The following is a 22753-nucleotide window of genomic DNA, read 5'->3' as shown; positions in this document are numbered from 1 at the left end:
CAGAAGGAAAGTTATAGAAAACAGTTTGAAAGTCTTCTCCTGAGTGACTGTGTCCTTTCATGTGGATTTAACAAGTGTGTCTATAATTCTCCTTTTTACCCCATTTTTGGTTTACTACCTAGCAGCAAATTAATATGAGAAGGTATGTGTTCCTTATGCATCTCAGAGGTCCAAAGTATTTTATGGGATGAGGTAATGGATTGCAGGGTTTCCAATTAAAGACAATGGAGTCACTAATCAAGGAAGAGATCTCTAGGGGATATTGCCATCTGAAACATCCAATACCACCTGGTCCTTAATTTTTTTCCATTAAAGTACTGCTCCCACCCACATTTGAGAATAAAAAGGACCAGAAAATGTAGCAATATGACCTCAGTTCAAGGAATGAGTACATTTCAGATTTTGTAGCATTTGATCTTAGAGGGTATGATCACCGCAAGAACCCCTTTGAAATAAATTTTATACGTGCACATTGATATATCTGCATTAGACAATGTTAAACAGAACAGAAATTGTTGAGATAAAACTCAGTGGGTCTCTCAGGTGGCTTGACATAGGACAGACGCATAGAGTTTCATAAGACTGGGTCCAGATGCAAAGGGGCTCTGTTCATTTGATGCTGCAGTCTTTCTTTTCAACTTAAGATGGTTAATAAAGACCCAGTTTTGTTAAACCTTTAGTGAGCTTTCATATCCAGGAAGGACTACACCTAATTTTGTTAGGGAAGGGCTATACCAATTTGCAGTTTTGCAGTACATAGGAACCCATCCTACCAGGAGCACCGAGTGGCATGAACCAGTATCTGCCAATCACCCTACCAGCACTCAACCTCCTGTTTCGCTTGTTCCATGTGCTTAAATTTAGGGTTGTCAGGATCACAATAGAAATCACTTGTTCCCAGGTAGTTAAGAAGTCTGTAGCTGAAATGGAGGCTGAAATTTGCCCTATATGTCATTCCAGCCACAGCCCTTCTGCCGTGCATTAGAGCAAAATGGGCAAGAAGAAAGATAGAAGTTGCGAAATAGGCAAAGCAGAAGGAATAATTACTTTTTGAGACTTAAAAATGAAAAAAATATGAAAGGCTAAGTGAAGAAATATTGTGGGTTTATACCTATACTAACTGGGTTTTAGAAACAGTGGAGAACAAAAACTAAAAAAAAAAAATTATAAAAAAAAAATAATAATTTCATTAGACAGTCCTTGCTTTTCTGCTAACATTTCTGGATTTTAAATTTTAGTTAAATGTGTTATTGTTTCAGTTTAAGTCTTGAATGTGAAATGTACAATTTAGGTTAGTTAAATGCACTGAAGCCTCCAAAACATCACTGCCAGAGCTTTGAATGAAATTAACAAGTGCATGTACAAATTACATCTTATTATTCAGCAGATGAATTTTTGCAAGGTTGAATTTTCAGTTATCAAGGTTATCCATCTTTCTGCCTGGACTATTTGTGAGGGAGATATAGAGCCCCTATTCTCCAGGGATTAAAACTTTTCTGATGAAAGGAACATCACCTCTAAACTCAACTAACATAAGAATGTTGTGGTCTCAGGTTATCTTGATGCACAGATGAGACTGAGATTACAAAACAGAATATGATTAGGAAAACCTCTTTTTTTGGCTGCACACAAGCACAAGGAATAAACCAATGCTGTCTGAAACTCACAACTTCATCTTGGAAGAAAATATGAGTTTAAAAAAAAGAAGAAAAAGTTTACATGTTGGTTTGAAGGCAATGAATTTCAGCACTTCCTGCAGAAAGGACTATTCTACTTTAGCAATCAATGCTCTGCCCTCCTAAGGTGGCTAGCTTAAAACTAGAAGCTTAAAAGTTTTGAGATCCCTGGATTAATTTGGATCTCCCAGACACATAGTTACCCAATGGGAAGCCTTGAAAAACTGAAAAGCTATCCAAAACTGTCAGTGAGAAACAATCACAATACCCTACACTTAATTTAGTTTCCTGTTATGTTTATGTGTTACAAATTCTTAAGGAGAAATTGAATTGAGTGATACTACTGTGATTTTATGCAATTATCTTTAAACTACATAATTGGTACAACTAGATAAGCTGAACTGTGGATTGTCTTAGGATGCACCAGAGAGATGGGAGAAACCAAGCCTTTCAATTAGAGTGTAAGAATCAAAGAAATAGCCCAAGCTAAGATATTTGCATAGCCACTAAGTTCTGTGAGTAAACAGGTTCCTTGGCTTGCTTTGATGATTAGATTTAATTAGGTAAGTTTGAAATCCGATTACTGTGAGTGCCACTAAAGTTATGAGTGAAATAATAGAAAGCAGAGGGGCATTTTTTGGTCACTCAGCCCTGTGAGGAAAGAAAGTTGTATGTTAGAAAGTCCTACTTAGAGTTCTGATGCACATAAGGAGGGCTCTGAGGGATGTAGTGACCATAATACAGTTTAGAAAAGCACGCTTCTGACAGAAGTAGTGGTTGTTAGCATTGCCATGAAATTTAATGGATGAAACACACTTTTAAGCTGCAGGGTCAGTTGTCAGCCTCCAAACAGAAGTCTGTCCTTGTGCAGCGTAGCAAAAGAATTTGGGGAAGCTTTGTGAATGGAGCTTGTGTCCTGTGCTGGGTGACATCCCACTGAACGAGATCGTCTCTGACAAGAACGTTATGAAGGAGATTGAGTCATTCCTCTGTGAGAGGGGTCTCAAAGAAATTAATGACAACAGGCCTCACTAATGTTGTGCAATCAGTGTAATTATCAGATTTACTTTTGCAACCATCTCAACAAACATTAAAATCTTCCTTTAACCTTTACTGCAGACAGAATCAAATTAATTAATCATTTTTTAACCATGGCTGGTGATAAGCATGAACTTACACAAAACTGACATATGAGAAAAATTAGGTAGTAGACAGTCTGACATCTTTCCTGCATGCCTTCCCCACAGCAAAGTTCATTAGGATTGGGTAGACATTTTAGATGTCACTATACTTTTGGGGACTGTGACGAGAATATCTGTACAGACTGGTCTTCCTGATTGAATCATTTACCACATCCTTGAATAGACACCGAGAAGAGTATGAAATGGCCTATGACTTAAAAATTAATTTTTCTTCTCATACCTGTGTTCTTTGCTCCTGGGAATCCTATTTAAGAACATAGTAACAAAACAGGTCTGCAGGTAGTAAAAGTCTGATGAAGAGAGGTTTCCATGAAAAAACTTTCTGGAATGACGTGATTCCAGAAATTGGTGCCCAGCATATTGATAGAGCTAAGAGCAACACTTAGTTTTAAATATTCCCTAGAAGCCGGAGATAATCCAGACCAGTTGTACTATGAATTGTCACATAAACATGTAGCAATATAGAGAACTTCAAAAGATAGGAAGGTCTTCAACAAAATAGATTTGTTCAGAGAGATCCAGAGCTGCTTATCACTCAGCTAAGTAAAAAGGCAATGCCCTAGCAAACAAAGTGAGGACCCAGGTCTAAGGAGCTATTGCTTCCTTTGACAGGTTGAGGGAGGTTATTAACAGAGGAAATTGATACATTCTTTGTTGAAAGAATCCTGCACATTGGAAGTTAACCTGAAGAAAATATTCTTAGCTTTTCCTCCAAAAAAGGATTCAAATGCATACCCGTTTTGCCCCAGATTTATTTTTAGGCATATAACTTCTACGCTTACGTTTTGGGTTTGTATGGTGGACGTTTTGTAGCAGGTGAGGGGGCTACAGGGCCAGCTCCTGTGGGAAGGTGCCAGAAGCTTCCCCGGCTCCAAGTCGGACCCGCCGCTGGCCCAGGCCGAGCCCGTCAGTGACGGTGGTCGTGCCTCTGGGAGAACAGATTTAAGAAGGGGAACCTGCGGTGAGTAGGGGATTGGGATGTGAGAGGAACCCCTGTGCAGACCCCGAGGTCGGTGAGGAAGGAGGGGAGGAGGAGCGGGGAGGAGGGGATGCCCCCCAAGATGGCCGCCGCTCCCTGGGAGAGCCCGCGCCGGAGCGGGCCGTGACTGGAGGACCGCGGCCCGCGGGAAGGCCCCATGTTGGAAATGTTCGTGGAGGACTGTCTGCCGTGGGAGGGACCCCACGGTGGAGCAGGGCCGAGTGAGGAGTCCTCCCCCTGAGGAGGAAGGAGCGGCAGAGACAAGGTGTGAGGAACCGACCCCAACCCCCATTCCCCGTCCCCCTGCGCCGCCGGGGGGAGGAGGGAGAGAGAACCGGGAGTGGGGCTGAGGCGGGGAGGAGGGAGGGCTGGGGGGAAGGTGTTCTAAGGTTTGGGTTTACTTCTCATTATCCTTGTTTTGATTTGATTGGTAGTCAATTAAATTGATTTTGTTCTTTCCCCAGGTTGAGTCTGCTTTTTGCCAGTGACCATAAGTGGTGAGTGATCCCTCCCTGTCCTTGTGTTGACCCACGAGCTTTTTGTTTTATTTTCTCCTCCCCGTCCCACCAGGGTGGGGGAGGAGTGAGTGAGCGGCCTTGTGGTGCTTTGTTGCTGGCTGGGCTTAAACCACGACAACTTAGCAAAGTATAAAATCATCTAAGTTCCTTTAAAAAGAAGATATTTCAGGGGAAGTTTAGTGTACCGAATCATCTTCTACAGGTCTTTTCCTTTCTGTCTCTGTAGAAAGAACTTAGATGACTTATTTAGATTAGACACCACTAGGCAGATCTTGTTCAGACTTGACTAAACAAAGTCATCAGTCTACAACATTAAATAGAGATGGAGGCCAGAGTAACAGTGTGTCTCTGTTAAACACTTAAATTCAAACTCTGAACTTTATGTTGATTGAAAAAGTCAGCTTGGAGACCATGGTGAAAACAGACATCCCCCGAACTGGCAAAACATGCCCACCAAAAATGCGGTGCAGGTACCAGCATATAGGTCATTCCCGCATATTAATATGCATATACATATGTAGGTATTTAGATAAGAGGGTTATGAGCATGGGATATAATCATAGCCAGATGCACTCATAACACTATTCCTCATAGGCAGTGTGTATATATATCAGTTAGAAATGTGCCTTTTGTTTCTCCACTAAATTGGTAAAGCTTTATCTATATTTAGACAAACATAATGACTTTATAGGAGCTATAGTGAGCGTAGAAGAGTGAGTGTGTGAGAAGACAAAGTCAGTGTGTTGCATTGTGAGTCTGCATGTGTCAATCACATCAACACTTGTAAAACAGAGAAAGTTTCTGTGTGTCAGTGTAGGAGAGGGATAGGTAGTTCCTATAACAACATATGTGGAAGGAAGTCTGTGATGAGCTAATGCTTAAAACCTGAGGGGCAAGTTGTTTGTGTTTGACAGTTTGCTCATGCATAAAACCCCAGTTTTTTAGGGGGGTTCTTGTTGCAAAAAAAAGCAAGAGCATCTGTATTAGTCTGTGAGCATGAGAGAGTGTGATCATACATGTGTACTCTACAGAAGAAGGAAGAAACAGCACACGTGAAGGAAGGAGAATCTGTGTATTTGTGTGTGTGCACGTGCACATCTTTGCCCTAGGCAAGTTCAGCTCTTAGTTGGAAACTTGAGAAATTGACTTTACTGGGATTTGAAAGAGATCTCAGGTGAACTAAATTTGTCTGCTTTCTTTTCCCACTAGTGCAGCTGAAATGGATTCTCAGTCTAATAAGGTTTGACAAGACCTGGCACTGGCGGCAGGTGCCAAGGAATCCAACTAGTCGAAAGCATTAGAGACACCATGGGCACCAGAGGATAGAGGTGTTGCCATGGGAACAGAGCGAAAGATGCTCCATGGTGGCTGGTTAGGAGGTTTGTTTAAGAGGGAGCCAAGCAGCTGCAGCATTGCTATCACCCTATGCTTGAACAACGGTAGGTAAATTCCAGCCTCCTCCCTGCTCTGCCAGGAGCAGAGGAATTTAATTCTGCCTCCTTACGTGAACAATGCTGAAATTGCTGACATCTCTGGCACCTCCTGAAAGGTATCTGCTGCAAAAGAAGATGGCTGGTTCGGTACTCAAGGCTGTGAATGTCTGACCTGCAATAGGCCCTTGAGGGCATGAAAGATATTTTTTTAAAGGATTTGAGGACATCATTCTTAGTTACAAAGCTATCAGCTTCCCTTCCTTTGCCTTCCTCTCCCTCTTTCCCCTGCAACCTCTCCCCTCAGTCCCTGAAACATGTGTGGCCCCTGCTGAGGAGCACTGCCAGAGAAAGAAAAACTTATTACAAAATCAAGTACTGCTTCAAGGGGGATTTATAAAAGTATTGTCCCTTCCAGAAAACAATCACAAAGGCTTTTTATTGTTGTTTTCATCTCTTCTTTACATCTGCAAATCTATAAAGATGGAAATAGGGTGTGAAGAAAGGAGAGGGGAACTTTTTTGGCTCCAAACTAAATTACCATCTGAGCAGCTGCAATACTGTAATTATCATAATTTGTGTTTCAGTAATGTCTAGAATCCCCTGATAATACCACATATCCACGGTGCTAGGTGCAGTATATAATGTAATAGGAGACAATGGGTAGCCTGCAATGCTTGAAAGGAAGATTAAAAAGAAAACAGCAACATAAAACTAAAAACTAAATCTGAAAAAAATTAATCCTTATACAAGCTAAGAAAAGGGAAGGAGGGAATTAATAGGGAAGGGATTGAAATTATTTATTAAAGAGCACTTAAAGATCATGTAGCAATGTTAAGCAAAAACCAGGCTCTGGATACAACATCTCATCCAAGTTGTCTCTGTTTGCCAGCAGCTAGAAGTGTCTCAGGTTAATGATCATGATACACTTACATATATACCCATACCTCTATCCCTCTGTGAATGTGTGTGTGTGTGTTTCTGTCTATCTGCCCATTTAGTTTCCGATAAATGCTGCCTCAGCACTGACTACTGCCAAAGACAAGATAACTTTTGTCCAAACTAATGCAAATGTTCTTAATTAAATGGTTGTAGCTTCTGTTGAGGAAGCCCTACTCAGTACATCATGTTGCCATCCTCATTTAAACAGATGTTTCTAAGTGGGCATAGGACCTAGAAAGGCATGACTTCAGTAACAAGTAAACCATACAATAAAAGCATTATGTTGATCTATCTATACATTTAAACATAAAACTGAAGAGTTGCTCTGAAGAGAAAAGGGTGTATGCACTCATAAATTAAAAGCATTTGCCTCTCAACACAGTTTATCTGGTCAAGAAGTTTAAGCATATTTTTGGGTTTTTTTAACCATTTATAGGTCCTGAAGCCTTATGTGATTTCTATCGCCTTGTTCTCTTTAGGTCTGCTATTAATGGTCTTTACAAACTTAGCTCTCTCATGGGTTTCAGTTGTCTCACCATAGGGAGGATTTTTTGCATTAATATTACCTTTAGGGATGACATTTCCAATGGTGTTTAAGGCAGGTAAATGTCCGGTATCTCTTAAATGTCAAAGAAAAATATATATTTATTTTCTTTAACCTAAGCAATAAACTGTAAATTAAACTCTATTAATAAAGGTAGCCAAGTTTGCATATGTTGGCCAGATCAAGTAAGTTGCCGCTGTAGTGCCAGTACGTACAGGACAGACTAAAAAAAACCATCAGTGACATGGAGAAGGTGAATAGAAAATAATTTCTCATAGTCTTTCTAACTTACCACACCTTATATTAAAGTCTCAATTATATTTTACATAATCCAAAACTGAGAATTTTTCTTCACATAATGTGCATGTAAGAAGGAATTAATGAACAATAAAATTTTACATGGTTTCAAAAGACAAAGAAATGAATGAAAGAATAATATTTTTCAGGGTATTAAATACAAAGATACAACCTCTCTCAAATAAAATCCTGTAGTCCCCAATTTTTGGAGGCCAGAAGAGTACTGTGGTAAAGTGCCGTTCAATGACTGACATATTCTTATACTCCTTATCAGCCATCTACGGTTCACTGCTGTTGGAGACAGTACGAATGGATTGTCTGACTTGGTAGAGCTGTCTTTATGTTCATTTTGTTTGTATGACCCACTAAGATACATCGATTCAGGGCTTACATACAGTTACTGTGATTATGCATGGCTGCAAGGAAGTAATAGATCTCACTGCAGACCCATCTTTATGAGCTTGGCAGTGGACAGCAATTTCAGGATTTTCTAAAGATTGGTTCTTCCACAGGAAATGCAGACAGATTCAGTCCCTTGTCTTGAAGAGTCCAGGTCACTGTTTTTTCTTGAAGAAACCTAAATGTAATCCATTTGCTGACATAAGATAGGGTCATTTTTGATCCTTGAAGTTCTCTCCATAAACATTAGGCAACATCTCCCTAAAGGGCAAAATGGCCCAGGCTCCTCTTTTATGTCTCTGAGTGAACTTGTTTGATTAAATTCAAAGTTGGCAAAATAAAGAAAACTTCCCCAGTATCAAAACTTGTAAAATAGTTTTAAATAAAAGCAAGCTGTTTGCAAGTCATTTCCTGTATGTGTTTGGGGAGAAGGGGTGGGAGGAGTGATCCAGAATTAGGTTTATAATGAACGACTAGTTGCACTTTGGTAGTGGAGTCACTACTTCATCTCCATCCTAATGTGGTGACTCAATGTCTGGGTTACATTATTTACTGCTAAATAATGAATATGCCTGTATCTGTGATAACATGGAAAGGGTCCGGTTTCCATTTGTATTTTTTTTTTCTGGTTTTGGAAGCCTGATTCATTAAAATTTCATATGCCCTTTATGTAGCCAGTATTCCATAAATAACAGAGAATTCATATCTCTAAAAAAAAACAAAAACAAAGAAAAAAAGCTGATGCACTAAAATAACAATTTAAATTCATTTTCGTTCCAAAACAAATTCCAGCTCATTCATGTACCACCCTCACCCTTTTCTCATTATTAGTCACTAAGGCTCAGTGCAGGATGGTACAGGGCTACATGCAAGCTCTGAACTTCAGTGACGGGTGCCTTTTAGTCACCAGACTGAAGAGAGTATGAAAGGGATGTAAGCAGATCATTTGCAGGAGTAAAACACGGGTCACATTGCCTATGAGTAGGTCTAACAGCTTGCCAATGGACCCCAAGTCTCAGAAAAGAGGTTAAGGGATACGTCTAGGATTTTTAAGTTCTGGGTCAGAGAGAGAGAGATAACTATACAGTTATAGTTATTTGTCCTTTGAAATAAGTGAATATAACCACTGGCATCAATATCTACTCTATTTATCCATTCTATCCAGTTTATTTGTTTCATAGAAGTAATTAAAGAGTTCATTTAAATTAACCTACCACAAATATTTAGCTAAATATATTCTCAAAATCCCTTTTCTAAGTTTTTTTTTCCTTTTTAAAAGACTTATAATTTCTTATCTGTAAACCAGTATTGATAATATTTCTTTGCACAGCTAGATCTATTTATGAATATGTAAATACAGCCTATTTTCAGGCTGAGTAGGTAGTTATAATAGTTGTCACTATTTCATCTCTCCTGGCTCTTCTACAGCTTCAGTCACCACTATACTGGACGCCCTCTCAGATGCTATTTCATCAGCATCTTTATGGCCTGACAAACCAGGGAATTTGTATTATTTTATGAAGCTGAGGTATGAAAAGATGAAAGATAATTGCTGCAGGACACACAAAGTCTGGGAAGAGATGGAGATTGAATTCTTATTATCAATGCTCACCTTTGTGCCTTTATCCCCAAATGTTTCTTCATAGGATCACAGAAGAACATGGCTCGCATTGATGTCGCGAGGTCAGACTGGCTGACTCTCTGGCCCAGGCATGTGCCAAATCTGACCCCACCTCTATTGTTTTGAGTTAACAGTTGTCTAAACTATTCTGAAAGTCTTTCAAAGTTGGAACCCCCACCATTTCCTTGTGAAACTATATTCTGGCCCCTAACTAGCCTCACCATTGGAAAAGTTTCTTCACTCACAGTTGATATCTCCCCTGCAGCAATTTAAATGAGCAATTCTTGTCCTGTCTGTCATAACAGGAAGAAGGGATTATTTCCATCTTTTGTAGGACTTGACAGTGCTATCACACCCCAAAGACATATTTCTAAGCTCTCCAATAATTTCTTCTTCCAAAATCTGTGCAGATGGTGGACATATTTCCTGAAGTATGTTACTCAAAACAAGGTGAAAGATTCAGCTAAACTGCAAACTCCAGCCTTACAGAGAGAACATCATCTACGTATCTGATGTTTCCCTGATACATGGCATTATGAGCAGGTGTGGAAATCACGAGATTCATACATTCTTTTTTTCACAGCATTGGCACAAGCATTAATTCTAATACTTTTTCTATTTTTTTTAGGGCTTCGTTTTTCCTATTTCATACAATTTCTTGCCAGAGTACTAACTACAAATCGGGTGTATTTTCCTACATGGAACTCATCAAGTATTTTGACTTTCTATTAAGGAAAAAAAAAAAAAAAAAAGAAAATTTGAGGCAATCAAATCCCATTGTTAAACTTTTATCAAGGCACAACAATTAGGTAGATGGAAAGGATGGAAACCGCCTTAACATTTTGTTTCATTGTGTTTTTCTTTTTTTTTTTTTCCCTACTAGAAAGAGTGGTTCACTGAAAATATTATTGCAAACTCTTTAAAATGGAAACAGAAAAGACCTACCTCGTAACGGACAAAGTGCTTAACTAGAGCCTTCATTTTTTTAATGATTACAGTATTTTGCCTTTCCATAAAAGTATGTTCTAGTTAAAAATGTTTATCGCTTTCAACAGTATATTTGAAAATGTGATTAAAATATTTTGAAAAAACAGATTTCTGAGAACAGAGCTTACAACTGGCTTGCTTTGGCATTCTGCTTCACCTTGTTTATTTCTGTTCTTAAAAGAAAAACAACAAATACAAAGTTTCCTGGTGTTAATTTTTATGTGTCTTAATGAAACCCTGGGAGCCAAGTGGGTATTGAAGGAACTTCTTGTGCAGTAGTTCAGGGTCACAGCAGATAAATTCATCTGAAAGTAAATTCTAGGCATGCATTCACAGCAACACCGTAAAATGTACACAAGATTTCTTAGTCTTGTCCCTCAGTCACCATTCATTGCAGAGCTGGTCCATCGAACCCAGAAAGGCTCTCTGCAGAGGGAGCTGCACGCCAGAGACACGTTACAGAGGTTATTTCTGGAGCTACGCTTTGTGCATTTTCTCCTTGTTTTCAGCATTCTCCACGCAGAACAGCTGGAGTGCTCCAGAGAAAGCGCACACTGAAGGAAGGCTCCCAGTGTATGTGGTTATCAGAGGAAGGGAGGAGAGAGGCTGAGACTGGGATTTTTTTTTCTTTCCAAAAGTCTGACATAGATTTTGCTACTGCTATTGATTTTGGCTTGGATTCATCCTAGCTAGCTATGGGAACCTAACTGAGATGCCTACGTTAGAAGCACAGCCACAGTAGGCTCCCTCCATAATCAATGGAAAGAAATAGGTGCCTCTGGAGGGTAGACTGGCTCACCCAGGAACTGAGAAGCATTTCTTTCTCTCCAGCGACAGTAGGAAGAACCTAAAGTAATTGCATTCTGAGTTTAAATACCTCAGACATTTTATGTTATGTCAGTCAAAGCTGGGTCTTTATATACAAGTTGCTCAGACAGCAAAATAATGATGAGCTAAATAAGATTCAAGGCAGTGTTTGAAGCATATTTTAACACAGAACTGTGGAGTTGTGAGCTGCACTTTCCTCTTTTTTTGTTGTTGTTTTTTGTTCACAGGTTACATTTCTCACCCAGAAATGATTAATTTTTTGCTGTTCCCTCATAGCTTAAATAAAAGATTGGACAACTTGTTCAATTATATTTGCATGCCAATTGAAAATAAAAGCTATAGAACCAAGCTCTCCTTGAGTCTGCTGGGTTTGATTTGCCTACTCTAGCACTTTTTAGGTGACAAATGAGAGTCAATGAAGTTCCCTGCCCTACCCCCCAAAAAAAGTCAATTTTCAATATGAATTTACAGGAATCCAAGTGACCTCCTCAGGTCTTTGCTGGTCAAGCACATGATGGAATCAGAACCTCCTACTTAATGTTTTACTTTTCTAGTTTTATACTCATCATCACACAGCCCCTATCTTCTTCAGGCTTTTGGACATTGCTGGAAAACTATGTCACAAATGGCTGAAAAAAATTGTCATAAAGTTTTGCTCCAGGATTCCAGGGGGGGAAAACCAAGCAAATAAAAAACCCCAGAGAAAACATATCCTTTCTTTGTCCTTCCCAAAACTTTATACTTTCATAAAATTTAGACAATTTTGCTTCTGTTTGTTTGCTAATTCCCTCCTTTTATTGAAAGGATAAAAAAACCTCAGTAAAAATGATGTTTTAAGAGATTTTTGATTTCTATATAAAAATCAATAACGAAAAAATGTATACTCATATTACAAATTTGACTTTAAATAAAGACAAATCACTGTTGAATTCTGTGTCTTGAAACTTTTGCAACCTTCTGTGAGAATTTTATGAGTCTCTTCTACTGGAAATTCAACAGGCTTGTGTCTGCAGGGGTGTATCCCTGACCCTGATGCGTTAGGAAGCTGTACGTTTACACGTTTAAAATCAGAGCCCAAAGTAACTCCCCAGCAGCAAATGCAAGAAATGAGAACCAAAAAGCTGAAAAGGTCATTTCTTTTCTCTCCAACACCCTCACAAGGAGCAGAGTATACCAAAGACACGTTTTCTTTGTGGAGAGCCCCATGTCTCGGTGCAAGTCATACTGTACTCAGGCTGCATTCATATATCGTTAACGATACGCTTAGTGCGGACTGAACAAAGTGAGACAGAGAGGAAGGGGAGAGAGAGGATCTCAAGGTGGGAGGGGGGCTTTATCATTTGTTTCACATACTCTAGGCTCAATTAACACATCTTGAGGATTCTTATGACACTGCCAACAAGAATTAATGCAGAAGTTATGCATTTTACCTTTTATCTCAATTGCGTTGCACGAGTCTGGCAAAGTTGAAAAGCTGCTAATTTAGTAGTCAGCAGTGTCAAATAAAATTTCTAAACTGTATGTCTATAAAAGAACATCTTTGCAATAAGGCATAGCAAATATGCTTGCAAAACAGTTCAGTCAGCAAACCTGTTTTAGGTTTTGAAATATTTGGCAATGACATTTATTAGAACGAAACTATAATATATCAGTGATATAAAGAGCTGTCTCTTCATCACTGGCGCTTTATTGTAGGCACTAATTTTGTGCAAAATCCTTTAGATTCTTTGCAAAACACCTGCTGAACTTAAAGAAATATGGTTACTGCTTGTGCTGAGACAGATGTAGCTTAATCACATAATACTGAATTTGACTTTTCAGTGCCTCACAATAAATGAACTGAACATACCAGTGCAGGAGATTTAAATCTTGTTCTGATTCGGATATTGTGTTTGCTGACTGGAGGGCCTGAGCTACAGCCAGCTTCCCCAGGTCTCTGACACAACATGGAGCAATTTTGTTTAAGCCACTGTATGTCTACTTTAACTCAAAAAAAAAAAAGGAAAAAAAAAAGAAATTAGCTTAAACTGAATGTCGAACTTCTCCTTTTCAGATTATTTTTGTTTTCTTCTCTGTTACTTCTTTGCCTGTTTCAATCCAGCCAGGTATTGAGCTTTCTTCTAGCTGTACTGTTTCCTTTAGGCACTGTTTGTCAGCGCATTTTTATTTTTCTGGGATTTTTGAAGATTCCATGTTTAAAAGGGATTTTGCTTCAGAGTCAGCTGCGATGGACATCTTTAGCCGAGAATGGAATAAGACAGGCCATTTTCTTACTCTGTCATCAACTACACATGATTAGTTTTATATGTTGATTGATTTTTGGTGGTAGGATAGGTCAATTTCTATGAATTTCAGTCACCAGGTAGTGCCCAGATTGAGATCCAAACTTGTTTAGTCTTTTCTAATTCACTGTTGTATTTATGAATGATGGAGATTCCGGGCATATGTGCACATGTGCTTTTGAGTGCGACAGTTTCATATGTTGTGACTCCGTATATACTTGTAAAAGAGTGTCTAATAATCCAACTATAAAATGTCTGTACATGATATAAAGGAGTACATAATACGGCATACAGCACACACATTTAAATGCACAAATACCCATGAACATATTTACAGAATATGTATGTTACATTTTACTGTGCATATATTTTTGTCTCTCTTTCTTGAGTCTTATTTACACTGTAATGTTAAATAATAGTACTTTAATTTTACTTCTTCAGATAAGCTGTGTGCTTCATAAAAAAACATAAAACAATGAAACCTCATGAATATTTATATCAATGGCTACATAGCATTATAGTCATAATCTCTGGAACTGGTTCTCACCGGTTCAGAATTAATTATCAAGTTCAGTTTTAATTGCATTCTTCTAAATTACAACCAAAAAAAAAAAAAAGGAAAAACCACCCATAATGAATTAGCTCACAAGTACTCTGCTGGGCCTGGTGCGTCCGAGACTGCTTTCTGCAATCCCATTCTTAATGTGTAATGATGAGCCAAAGCCATGTGATTCAGAGGCTCCTCTTGAAACCAACTTACTTAAATGTTAATGCTTCTCCCACTTTAAAGATAAAATAAAAATCCTATTTCTAGTTGCTGCAGCAGACATGTTGAACTGGCTATTCCTTTACATAGCCTCTTTTTTTTCTCTTTAGCTAGATTTGATATATGATTGCATGCTACCTACACACAAAATATATGGCTGAAAAAATCTGGGGCAAAAGCATCTTTCTGGAGACAGCCAGCTTAAGCTCTGTGCATCACTTGTCTTCTGTATTAAACTCCATAGGATCTCTTCACTCAAATATCTGAGACGTTAGATTTTCTTTAAATTTAATTCATAATGAAACAGTGAGCAAAAATGTCTATCAAATCCTTTGGTACGAAAGACAAAATATACTGACTTCCAAGATTTTGGGACATTCCCAGACAGAGAAGGAATCTGTAAACATGCGTCCCCCCCAGCTCCTGGCTGCCCCTCCAGGACATATTCTATCTGATAAACCTGGGAGTCATGTGTCCTCACCACTCCTTTTTCTTTCCCTTGCCCCATCCACCCACAGCCACTGATTACCCCATCCTCAAACAAGACTACTAAGCAGCCTATAGCAATGTCACAGCCTGAATTAGCTGAATTTCAGCCCTGTACTTTATCTTCTCATCTCCCTCCTGTCCAGAGAAGGAATATAGAGTCTTTCTTCCTTTAATTTATCAGCTCCAGTGTGCACACATGTAAGCATCAGTAAAAATCAAATGCTTTTTTAGTTCTCCCTGGTTCAGTCATCCAAAGATCCTGTGGCCTGTTCCCCAGCTGTGTAATCACAGAAAGTTTGCTACTCTCATCATTTCTTGCAGATGAAGGTCCTGACAGCACCTCAAGCTATTACCCTGTTCAGGCAGAGTGTGAAATGGAAGATTCAAGATTCATACTCTCTGTGTATAGTTGCTGATCTGTATCCAAAAGTCTTGCAAATGATCTATGCTCAAGTCCATCATTTAAAGAAAAGGGGTGGGGGGGGGAGGGGGAGGAAAAAGAAAAAAAAAAAAAAAAAGAGTAGAAAATAAAACCAGGAAACATTCTGGATCTTTCCTCTCAAGTATCTATTTACTTTCTAAAGTCAAATACTACCCCAGAGGAGTCACACTCCCTCCTGACTGAATACAGGGAAATTATATTTTTTAAGCATTAACAACTATTTTTGGAGATAAATCTGGAGATCTGTTCTCAGGATGTTTATGAGCCATTTCACTCAGCTACTCACTAGGCAGACAGTGTAACCAGGTGCCTAATTCTAAGCATATGAGTAACACGCTGATTTGATCAGGGCTGCTCTGGCACCCAGGATACCTGTTCAATCCCTGCATGGAAAAAGGATGTAAATTATAAACAGTGGAGCAAGCACTAGTCAGTTTTAATTTTAAGAAAATTTGAAGGAAGCTGAACATGAGTTTATATATTAAAATTCAGACCCATATAGGAATACCCAAAATAACGCTAATGCTGAAAGCAGTATCACCACTGAATTTGTTAGAGATAAGGAAGGACAAAAGTAACTCAGGGAAATAACTGAGTAGTTGTTGGCAGGTTCTGCTGATCAGAAAAAGAAACATAGGGTAAAGCCCCAAACCATTGGTCTACTTGTCTCAGTGAAGTACCATAACAGATAGCCAAAAGACCCCTTATCCTGGAAGTAGTCTGGCAAAAGACAGGTAGAAACAGCATCAATATTTAGATTTTACTGCAGTCTAATGATCCAAAACAGAAAGGGCTATGAGTCTTACTTACTTATCTCCAGCAATAGCACAGCAACACTTGTTTCAAACTTCCCTTAAATAAATTCACTTTTCCTCACTAGCATAGTTTCTATTTTTTTCCCCAATTTTAGATTGCTCAGGCTGCTTATTTTTTTCAGGTTTATTGGCTGTTATTACAATGTAAGGTACTCTTCAGAGCAAGGCAGAGGTATTCTTTACATTCTTGGAGAAACACTTGTTGCACATATAACATAACAGGACTTTTTGTAACTGCCTGAAGTTCCCAGGTACTACCACAGTAAAAGGAATAATCATAAAAATGGAAGGACAGGAAAAGAAACTATTAGAGAAAGAGTGGAAGAAAAGTCCAGAGTAAAACTATATATGAAGTTGGATACAGGCAAGTTGTGTCCCAGGAAGAATCAATAAAGGCAATCATGTACAATCAACACTTATGTGGATTTAAGTCACATGACTCTAAAGCTTAAAATAGAGATGCATTACAGCAGATGGCAGCTTGTGGAGGAAAAGCATAGGTACAAGGAGTGCTGTCCTTTGAGGAGATTTCACAGAGGTGTTATTGGCAGGGAGAATAATTTTTTTTCTCTCCTCCAGAAGTGAAAGAGGCAGGTTTCTGAGAAAATCATAGTCCAAGACAGAAGTTGTAGGGGGGTTTATGAGCAAGGCATTTCAGAGATGTTTAAGTGCATTTATATGCAGTATGGCTGAATGAGGAGAAAAAAAAAGGGGGTTGAAGGCCTTCTGTCAAGCAGTTCTCCTTCCTTTCTTTCTCTTTCTTCTTTTTTTCCGCCTTCCTTTCACAGTCAATTTGCTGCAAGTTGGATCTTGAAAAGCACGCGCTGACATCTAGCAGTGTGGCTAACCTGTTAGGGAGGTTTTCAATATTTATATACTATAACCCCTGATAAGACTGTCTTCTTCTGAATAAAGTCCTGTGTCTCTCCTTGGGGACCTTTTAGAACATTTTTATAACTTAAATCTGCATTTACCTTTACATTTTTGTTTCTATTCAGTAGTCACTTTCTCTCACTTTCTTTCTCCTTTTTTAATGCTTAATTTTTCACCCCCATGATGGAGTTTCATTTGCCCAAATAGATTTAGCCTGTCGTTCTCTTGCATTTTAAATTTGAAGAAAATAACAAAATAGCTTCATCATGGTGGGGGAAACCTCAGGGCAGTGGGTGTGCCTAGCAGCCACCTTCTCTTGGAGCTAAATGAGGGAACATTTAAATAGCCCTTTGTTTAGAAGCAGCTGAAACAATGGGAGCCACTGCCCCAAATAGAGGTCACACATAAAATAAATCAGGGATCTGGTCTATGTGGGTGGAAAAATTCACAGTGGTCTGAATCAGAATATAGCAGTGGCGGAGAAGGAGGGAGGGAGAGTGGATTTGTTTGCAGCTGTGCAGAGAAGGGGTGGGAAGAAAAGGGTGAAGGGGCAGAAGCAGAAATAGAAGTAATAGAAAGGGGCCAGACAGCCAGAAAAGGCCTGAAAATATAGCTAAGAAAAAAGAGTAAATACAGGCAGAAGAACAGGAGGAAGAATACGACCATGCCCTGGCGAAAGAGAGGAACTATCAAAGTTTTTTCTGTGACTCAAGTTTTCCTGTGTTCAGAAGTCAAGTTTGTGCATGTGTTCAAGTCAATAAACAGGAAAAAATTAACATCTTATTCTTTTTCCTCTCTGGAGTTAAGCAAGATCTGGACCCACTCTGTTCCTTTCCATGCATATCCTCATGAATTGTTTGGGTGAGAGGAATTATCTTTTTGATGTCTTTGCAGAGGAGGGATATGTGGGTTCTGTCTATAGCATAGTTCAGTAACCTGCAGAGACCCAGTGTAGGCTAACAGGTTGGGCTCTTTCCATCCCTGAGATGGCTCCAAAGGAAAATGAAATATCAGCATTATGTGGTAAAATTCTCATCCCGGGCAGGTTTGTCTGAGTTTGCCTGTTAACAATGGACATTGAAAGATTTACCCCAAACTAACAAAAGCAGCTCTTTATTCATGAAAGACATAAAATTGGAGAGGACCTTCTTGGCCACTAAGGTCAATTCCTTACTTTCCTTTGTTGTTTTCTTAATTAAATTGTTAAAAATCCTCATGACCTGCTAAACATGGTTGTCTGGGCTTGTTTGCTGCACTGGTCTGGCTGTGACACAATTTCCCTGCTTTGATGGTTTGATACCGTTCATTTTTGAACCTTGTTAATTTTTCAAGGTTTATCAGTAAAACAAATGGAAGCGTTAGCTATTTACTTCTCCCAGTGAGTTTTCCAGAGATGAACAGAATCTTTTCATTTGGAGTCTGAATGTAATTTTGCCATTTTATGGATATCACTTTTCATTCTTCTGTCCTTAGATCCGATGATAGTTTCTTTTTCCCTCTTTCTTATGTTAAATGAGAAATTGCTCACTTTTGTCACTGGGAAAGAAACTGCCTCTGTGTTAGTTTCTGACAACCAGCTGGTATTTAGTTTTGGCTGACATGCACTGTATTCCTTTTGCTCTACTGAAATTTAAATTGCATTAGAAACAAAGGGGAAAAAAAAAGAAAAATAAAAGTAAAATAATCCCCCAGAAAGTTTCCAGCAAATTATAAAGGAGAGTTTCAATATTGCATGGCATCATTGACAATAGCTGAGAGTTACTCGTAGTCTTCTTTTAAGCAGTTAGCATTTGCTCTTGAAAAGCAAATGTCAACCTAGAACACTGAGAACTGAGCAAAACTTCCTATTCGTCCTACCTTCAACTTGAGTTGCTTGGTTTTTCTGTGATATTTTTGAGATCTTTATTCCTCAAATGGAAAAAAAAAAAAACCCTCTCTGCTTTCAGTCTTTTTTTCTTCCTGTTTCCCACTTTCCTTTTAATTGTATTGCTATGGGGGGATGGAAAGTGGGGAAGAGTAAATATTAGGAAAGCACAAGTGGAAAGAAATAAAAGAAAGTTGTTCATATGCTTGTTTATTTGTCTTTCAGCAACACCTCAGAGATGTCACACTCTTCACATCACATAGCTCAAAACCACAAGCAAGCCCCAAGCCATTCTTTTAAACACTAAAGAGATACCAAAGGTGAAGAAACAGATGCAGTATTCCATTTAATCGTCACAAAATGCTCAAATACCGGAGAGCTGTAGGTTAACAACAGTATGGCTGGTAGAGGAGACACCGCACACTGAGCACCAGCTCAGGACACTCTCTGGCTGGGGTTTTCAGGGCAAAGAGTGGATACATGTGACGAAGAGCCCTTACAGGAGGGTTGCTTCTTTCATATTTAAACAGCTACTTCTTAATAGCCCCCTCTGTGTAACGTGGAATCAATGCCTCAATCTCCTTTGAACCTTCAGGCAAGCACTTGCGGTGCTACATTGGCTATCGTCTTCCTCACGGGAGCAGGAGCGAAGAGCACAGGGAGTCCTCAGGGATGTGCTTTCTCTTCAAAGGAAGCATTTTCCACAGCTAGTCCTCTGCAACAAGCAGGAGCTGTGTTTCTGTTTCACTGCCTATTTGACCAGACACTAATTCACAGTACATTCCCCCTCCCCACTCACCCCTTTATCCAAAGCATGATAGATTTATTGGGCCAGGTCATCATCTGGTGTAAATTGGCATTGCTGCATTGATTCCTGTGGGTCTGTGTTGATTTATGCCAGCTGAGGATCTGGTCCATTTTCATGATATTTGAACATCAATCCTTGCATCCCCTTTTCCCATCCGTAGGCTTTTTCTGTCGTGCCTCTGAGAAGAAAACGCAAATGAGTTAAGGGGCTGTCACCAGCCCAGGGAAGAATTTGCTTTTCTTTCTTTGTGACTAGGGTCTCTCCTGTTAATTTCCATGGCAGGTCCCTCACAAGTTTCTCCAAAACTTGTTACCATGTCCTCCTGAGGATGTCAGCTCCTGTTGCAGACTGAAACATTAACAGGGGAAGTTATTAGCTATTCTCTTTACATACTGTCTTTCTTTATATCTGAATTATTAGAAGGATGAATGCTGGTCATCAAAAGAAATAATGAGTTTTAGAAAGTGAAAATGAAACTGACAAAAACAAAAGAAATCTGATCTCGACAGAGGGGTCCACAGAGAAGAGGAACAAAGAGGTAGAAGATAAAAAAGAAAAATTGAGAACCTAAAAGGAAAAGAAAAGAAAGAAAGCAGGAAAAAAAGAAGAAGAGAGAAGAAAAGCGAGGTTTGGACTGAGAAAAAGAAAACTAGTTCCTCAGCAGAATTGAAAGCAGTCATGGTGCAGGCAGAAGGAAGAGAACTTATCATCAGATCTTGAAAGACTTTTTTTTTTTCCCTCCCCTTTGACTGAATAATATTAATATCTGTCATTAAATCTCAATACTGGATAGTCTCTTTGCACATGTGGCTTTGGTGGTTCCAGGCTGGACGTAGGACTATGCACTCAGAGGCAAAAGGCCATAGAAGCACAATGTCCTGTAGCCACACAGAGCCTCAACAGCCCCCTTCCTTTCTCCCTGCCCCCCAGCAAGAACAAAAAAAACCCTGCAGAGAACAGCTGTCAAAATTGTCTAACCATGAAACAGTGCTGTACATCAGGTGTGCATTTGCTGTGGCAGAACTGCTCCTGGTTGAGGAAGGAGCACAAGAGCAAAGAGAGCGAAGGAAGAATGAAGGGGGCGGGGGGAACAACAAAAAACCAACCTGCCAAGTGTTCTTCTTGCCCCTGTCTTTCTTGGTTTATAATTGATGAAGCCTTGTTACAGCTTTTTTTTGGAAAAAAAAATCTTTTTGATCACTCCTAATACAGAGACATCTTTTTCTTTTTTTTTTTTTTCCCTTTTCCTCCATTCTGCTGATAAAATAAAAAGCTAAAAGGAGTTAATAATTAATGTGAATATTTTACCTATACTTATCCATCTGCTTTCAACAGTTTCAGTAATTGATTTCCTCACCTTGAGCCCATGCAGACTCCTCTTCATACATTATGTCTCTAGTTTACTTGGTTGATACCTGTCTGTCTGCTCTTATAGGAAGCAGAGGTAGTTAGATTAGCAATGATGTAATGGTGAGATCCTCATTCAGGTTCCTGCTTTGCCACATATCTTCTGTAAGGTCATGACTATGTCAGTTATTCTCTCTGCTTTGAGTTTCTTTTTATTAAAAACATCATGGTACTTTGCTACCTTCTAGGGAAGTGGTATGGAGGGTACATGTACCACAGGGGCATCCGAGTTAAGACTCCTTTATAGAACCTGCACTGACCATTGCACTTCTGAACAACAGGTGTAATTTGATATTCCTCTGGCAGACTTTTTTTTTTTTCCTCCTCCTTTTCTGCAGTATTCAGAAAGGACATCTCTAACCTATATCATAGTATATGACTATTAACATTTGAATGGTTAATGTGGAGACCAGATATGATAATGGAAGACTTTCAGTGAAAATGGCAATGCAAAACTGAAAAAAAAGTGTACTATTTTTGTATGAACTTGGGGTGTTACACTCCCTGTCTTAAACTTTTACACCTTTACCCACTTTAGATTGGCACTAGGGACATTTCAAGCAGTGGAGCATGAAATTTCTTGTTCTTCCCTACTTTGGGATGACAAAAATTCCTCCTGGAGAGCTACCCATGTGTGGCTATCTCTGTCTATGCAACCTTTGATTGCGTCTACGCAGTCTTCAGCTTAAAATGTCGTGCTACTAAACTGTAAATCAGAGGCTATACATTTTTAAACCTTGGGTTGCTTGTTTGCCTTAGAGAGATAGGAATACACTGCACTTTGTCTAAATATCTGGACCTTGAACCAAGCTTATGGAAATATGCCTGAGTGGCATCAGAGACACTCAGAGGCGCCAGTACTGTCTCGTGCATGGTCATGGTTCTCCATTACAGCTTCATAGTCCTGCAGGGTAATTCAAAGAGGACATTAATGAATCTTGAGGAGGGGTCATTTTGGGGTTTTTTTTACTCCCCTTCACAAGCTACCAGATAGTTCTGGTGTCTGAACATGCTAATTGATGTAAATTTGTGTGACATCCTCCTAGGAATCACTTACCTTGTATCACAGATGGTCTCCTGGGAGATGTGGATCTCAGCTGCAGTCCTGTGAAGAAAAGCTAAGTGATCCTCTACCTTAGATGAACTGTGATCAAGACACTCTATAATACAAAGAGAAAGATTCTCAGGACACCCTGATACAAGCTGCATAGAAAAATGAAATATGGAATTGCAAAGTAACTAATGTAAATGATAAAAAATACACTCTTAAGACTGTTTGATACCTCCCTTTGAAGGTTTCAAATGAATGGAGATAAAAGCTTGTTGGGAAAGTCTGCATTTCAATATGACTGATTTTGAAAAATAGATATTTTATTATACTTTTCATCAAAAATCTTCTTCAGAATTGTTGTCTGCAGTATGTTATGAAAAAAATCCATAAACCTGCAGTCTTTTTGAATGATCAGGAACTGAACAGGTAAAAATAGTTGGGGTTTTGGCAACCAAAAATCATTATTTTGACAAAAAAAGGACTAGTGTTCTTTTTATAAGTATTGAACTTGTAAGTAACATTTTCAGAATTTT

This window comes from Aquila chrysaetos, chromosome Z (assembly GCF_900496995.4).
Source record: "Aquila chrysaetos chrysaetos chromosome Z, bAquChr1.4, whole genome shotgun sequence".
NCBI lineage: Eukaryota > Metazoa > Chordata > Aves > Accipitriformes > Accipitridae > Aquila > Aquila chrysaetos.
This window is presented reverse-complemented; position numbering follows the sequence as displayed.